Here is a 6,255-nt window from a genome sequence, read left to right as displayed (position 1 = left end):
GTCTTTAGCTGCAAGCTTTGGATGGAAATTATGGTAGTTAGATGTGAAGAATGCTTTTCTCTATGGTGAGCTTGATAAAGAAATATTTATGGAGCAACCACCTGGTTTTGAATCACAAGAGTATCCTAACCATGTGTGCAAGCTAAAGAAGGCCTTGTACGGGTTAAAACAAGCTCCACGAGCTTGGTATGGAAAGCTTGCTCAATTTCTCCAGTTTTGCGGGTATATGGTATCAAGTGCTGACCAAGCCTATTCTTCAAGAGAAGTGGAAGAGCTCATGTAGTAGTTCTCCTCTACGTGGATGATATGATCATTACTGGAAATGACGATGCTGAAATTGCTCGTCGACAAGAGGATATGTCGGTGAGGTTTGAGATGAAGAAGTTAGGCGAGCTTATCACTTTCTTGGTCTAGAGGTCGAGAGGGTAAAGGATGGAATATTCATCGGCCAACAAGGTTATGCAAAAAGGATTGTTGACAGGTTTGGAGTACACCAAGGAAAGGTACGTTCTACTCCACTGGATACTAACATAAGGCTCAAACGCGATGAAGGATCCTTGTTAGCCAATCCTCGACCTTATCGCTCTCTTGTTGTAAGTCTTTTATACTTAACAATTACAAGACCAGATATTGCCTTTGCGGTTGGTCTTGTAAGCCGGTTTATGCAGGAACCAAGGAAGCCACATCTAGAAGCAGCAAAGAAGATATTGAAGTATGTGAAGACAACACTTGGCATGAGACTGATGTACAAGTATAATGCCAAGATTTCTCTTCATGGTTTCACAGATGCTGAATTTGGTGGAGATTTAGATGATCGAAAATCGACTTCGGGTTTTGTGTTCTTGTGTGGAGACACAAGCATTTCATGGTGCAGCAAGACACAAGCAACAGTGTCTTTGTCTACTACCGAAGCTGAGTATAAAGCTTCAACACTCGCAGCCCAAGAATGTATATGGCGTAGAAGACTCTTTGAAGACTTGTTCGAGCCAATCAATAAATCGACTACCATCTATGGAGATAATCAAAGTGCTATCAAGTTGGCCAATAATCCAGTGTTCCATGGAAGAACGAAGCACATTGAATTGGAACATCATTTCATAAGAGAGAAGGTGCTTGATGGAACAATTGAAGCATTGGAGGTTAGAAGCCAGGACAACATTGCTGATATCTTCCCCAAGTCGTTACCTAAAGGTCAGTTCGAGATGCTCTGCTCCAAGCTCGGAATGGTGGATAAAATCAAGTTTAAGGGGGAGCCGGCGTCGACCCCGTTTCACTTCCGTTCTTCCTCTAGCTTAGCGTTGTCGTCTCGTATAGTCTTTATGTCGCTTTTGGATCTTCTCGTCATCGTCTCGGTGGGCCGTCTCGCCGTCGTTTACTCAGTCCCTTAAATCGCCACCGCCTCTACCCCTCATCTCGTCTCCGCTGCTCCTCATGCCCCTCTCATCGTCGTCGTCTCTCTAGCTTCCCCCGCAGTCGCCGTCCACTTTACACCGTTACTCGGCACCGCTCCTCTCAGCACAAGCGAAACCACTGGATCTACTCATCCCGAGCTCTGGCTCGCCAGATCTGTCCGGTTCTGTAGCTATAAAGCATCTACACCACTCCACGCCGCCTCAGTTCCTCTCACCGACACCGATTCGCCGGTACCAGACACCATCTCCAACCGCCTTTCACCAACCCTCGCTAGCTGCCTCATTGGTCTCTGTGCCGCCAATTTTTCATCTAACATTGAGGCAGCTCCATCTTGCCATGGTCTCTACGGAGCTGAACTACACAGATTGATGTTATCACCACCTCCATCATTTGAAAGTTCGGGACCACTGTGGTCTTGTCTCCTTCCTCAGGCAGGAAGTGAATCCGCCAAAGGTCCGTTCTTTCCTCCATGGCAGGACCCGTCTGAACCACCGGACCTACTGGACCCTCTAGACTGTGCCTCCAGTGTGTTTTCACAACCCCCTTCGCCATACAACAAAGACTCGGAACCCAGCTCAGACGATCTTTACTTAATCTCTAGCATGACAGCTTCAATGGAACTGCGATCCAGACTCGGTTCAACCAAAGCTCGAGTGATCCAGCATGGTAATGGTGGTGTCCAAAGCTGTGTTTTGACCAATGTCCCCGCTTCACCAGTGATTCTAGTTAAGCTTCTTTCTATTAACTGGTCTAAGGTTCTTGAGAAGTCAAATTTATATATGAAATTGGAGCCAATAGTTTCAGTGTACAGGGTTCACCTAGCCCAAAGCCATGGTGTTGTGCTTAACCCAAGGCCACTATTTGTCCAGATATCACAGGTCAGTAGAGTTTGTAGTACTTCTACTTTGGTCACTATCACTATTCGGTTTCAAGATCCATCCATTTTGTTAATCAGCGCCAAATCCAAGACCATTAGACTCTCCATGTCTTTTGAGATTCACCTAGTCTCTTTGGAGAGTCTTGTTGGAGCTAGAGCTATTCTTGCTTGTTCCGCCTCCTTCCAAACTTTGCCGTTTGGTTTAATCAACGTCGATTCCGACTATTTCAGGCTCGTGGTAGTAACCTATTCAGGGATCCATCTGAAGATTTCCCATGGTTCTCCGGTTGTCGAGCTAGTTATCTCTTGTTATGTTGTTCTATTGTATGATGTTTCATCAGACCGTCGAGGATCCCTCCGGTTATTATCTTGGCTCTGGATGTAATCGCCTAAACTCTTCTTAGATTTAATATAATTCTTTGGTTTGACAAAAAAAAAGGGGGAGTATTGAAGTTAAACTTGATTTTGGGTCATGCTTAATTATGGGGTAATAAACTCTTATTGAACTAAACCCAAAATTAAGCTCAAGTTCTAGAATTTTTCTAGAATTATCATCACTTCCTCAAGAAGAAAAAATCTAGATATTGTAGTAGAAAAATCTAGAGAATAAGAAAAAAAATCTAGGAAATAAGGAGGTTATAGTAGAATAATCTAGATATTTGTAAGATAGTTTAAAAGGCTATAAATACCTCTTCATCTTTTCATTTGTAATAACACAAGAAGTTGAACAAGAAAGTTTTCTTAAAGAAAAAAAGTGTTCTACTCAAAGTTCTCTAAATCTCTTTGAGAGTTCTTCCATATTATTCTTCATACTTGAAAGTTTTCTTGTTTCTTTCGGGTTTTCGGGTAATACGGTCTTGGGCTAGTGCTAAGCACTATCAAGGGCGGTTACTTTACACTCACAACTATGGGTTTCGCGAACTGGAGGATCGAGGACCGGAGAGCATAGCAGAAGAAAATTAAAGAAGAATCAATCCGCATAACTGGGGATGTTTTTGTATAATAAATATATTCTCGGGTTATATTGTCATGAATAAACTAGGCCGCGCCTTGCACGGGATATATTATAGCTTAAGATTCACGCAATATATCTTTATAATATTATTTGATTATTTGAAAAGTCAGTTTCCTAATTCTTACGACGGTTATTTACAAAGGTACCCTTACTGAATTAAAACATTAAATTTAAATGCTATTATTAATTTTTTTATTTAATTTCCTTTTTAGTTTTCCAAAATAACATATAAAATAAAAAAGGAAACATTTATAAAGTTTAAAAACAAATTTAAAAACGAAAAATGAATACATAATATGATTTCAATAAAAAGGAAAGTTCATAAAATAGTAATATTCCGTTTAAAATATATTTTTATATAACAAAAATATATTTTCAAAGTAGTAAAAATACTTTCTTTATATCTATATTTTTTATTAGATGAAAAGAATATATTTTTATATATTGTGATTTTATGAAAAAAAAGTTCACAAAGATAATTTTGATATTAAAATATAAATATTATTCCTTTAACACATAGTTTATACAATGTAAAATAAATTTACTCTAAAAGTAATAGAAATCATTTATTTATATCTATCTATATTCTTAGCGGATTACATAAAATAATTAAATAATATAAACCAATATATGTTTACTTGACTATTAATAATATATATTAAAAAAATCATAATCTTTAGCTAACTATAATATTGGAGAAATTACATGTTTACAACTTTCATGCTACCACTTTTCATTTTTACCACCACTAAAGGGACATTTTCAAAAATACCTTCTTCATTAAGTGGCAAAAGACTCATATGCTCATATTCTTTATATATATAATAAATCAATATTTAAATAAATAAAAATCTAAAAAATTAAAAAATAATTTTTTAAATTTTTTTCTGAATAATGCTATTTCAAAATTCAAACCCTAAACCTTAAAACTCAACTCTAAACCCTAAACCATCAATCCTAAACACGATTTTCTTTTAAATACGAACCCTAAACCCTAAACCCTAAACCATCAATCCTAAACCCTATTTTTTTTTAAATAAACCCTAAACCCTGAAACATCAACTCTAAACCCTAAACCTTAAACCTTCAACTCTAAACCCTAAAACATCAACTCTAAACCCTAAACCCTAAACTTCAACTCTAAACCTTAAACCATCAACACTAAACCCTAAACTATCAACACTAAACCCTAAACCCTAAAACACTAACCCTAAACCCTAAAACATCAACTCTAAACCCTAAACCCTAAACCTTCAACTCTAAACCCTAAACCCTAAACCCTAAACCCTAAACCCTAAACACTAAAACCCTAGAGTTGATGGTTTAGGGTTTAGATTTGAAGATTTAGGGTTTAGGGTTTACGTTTAGGGTTTAGAGTTGATGTTTTAGGGTTTAGATTTGAAGGTTTAGGGTTTTAGGGTTTAGGGTTCGAATTTCAGAAAATATAAGGTTTAGGGTTTAAGGTTTACGGTTAGGGTTTATAGTTGATGTTTTAGGGTTTTGATTTGAAGGTTTAGGGTTTAGGGTTTAGAGTTTAGAGTTGATGTTTCGGGGTTTAGGGTTTAGAGTTGATGTTTCATGATTTAGGGTTTAGAGTTGATGATTTATGTTTAAAGTTGATGTTTTAAGTTTAAATTTAGGGTTTAAGTTTACGTTTAGGGTTTAGAGTTGATGTTTTAGGATTTAGATTTGAAGTTTTAGGGTTTAAGGTTTAGAGTTGATGTTTCGGGGTTTAGGGTTTAGAGTTGATGTTTCATGGTTTAAGGTTTAGAGTTGATGATTAAGAATTTAGAGTTGATGTTTTAAGTTTAAATTAGTTAACCATATGTTTTTTTTTGTCAAGGTAATTAAAAGGTTATAAATGTCTTTTACCCTTCATTAAAGATGAAGATAAAAATGGTTAGTGTAAACATGAAAAATTGTACTTTGAAAATGATATTTTTGGCAATTTTCCTATAGTATCTTACAATTACAGCAACAATATTTTTTTTTATGATAAAGATAGTTTGATCAAATATTTACAAAATATTTTTAAATAGCATATAATTTTAGTGAGGTATATATATATACTATTTTATCATTATTAAAAAAAAAAATTCTTAATTTTGAGTTTTTTTTTTCATTTTATGTTTTACTTATGCTTGTGGAACATAATATACCCATAATTAAAATACCCTAGAAAATCTAAATTATAATTTTAGAGATTGTTTAAAATAAATTTTTTTTTTTTTTGATGAAATGTGAAATTTATTGATCAAAGTAGAAAGAATGGGCATTTACATCAGCTATGAAAGACTATGAAGGATAAAACAAAATCTATACAATGCAAAAGAATGAATTTGTAAACCTCCTAGCCTATGTTGTTATTGCAAACCACTTTGCATTATACCAGGCAACTTGTGGTTCACCCTATAACGCAGGGACGTGATCCTATTACGTATAGACTTGTCAATGATCCGATATACTTGGTCCACTGTCCGAAAACCTGTGTGATGTCTCCTCTCGTTCCGCTCCCTTCACACGTGATAGATGCAGCTCTGAAACACCATCTTTAACAGAATTCTGTCCATATTGTAGAGAGAGTTAGTACTCACAAACTGCAAAGTAGACATCCAGTCGGGATCAGTCCTAGATCCAGTTAAACAATTTACCAGCTTATCCCATACTGTAAAAGAGTTGGGGCAGGCAAAGAAAATATGGTCTCGAGTTTCATCCCGCTCACCACACAGGCAAAGAAATTCTTTGACAACATCATCAATACATTGTTGAACGTCCCCGGGAAGACAAAAGATAACAAGAACTCAAGGTTGGATTTGCCTGCTTTATGTTCTAGGATTGAGCTGCATATTAGAAACAATGAGAAAATTCTGGTTCCCATTTTCAAATTGTCAGCAGAAGTAAAATCAGCGTTGTTCAAGTGGGTGGCATCAGATGTGAAGTTTTCTGATGG

This window comes from Brassica napus, chromosome C5 (assembly GCF_020379485.1).
Source record: "Brassica napus cultivar Da-Ae chromosome C5, Da-Ae, whole genome shotgun sequence".
Taxonomy (NCBI): Eukaryota; Viridiplantae; Streptophyta; class Magnoliopsida; order Brassicales; family Brassicaceae; genus Brassica; species Brassica napus.
Note: the sequence above shows the minus strand (reverse complement) of the source record.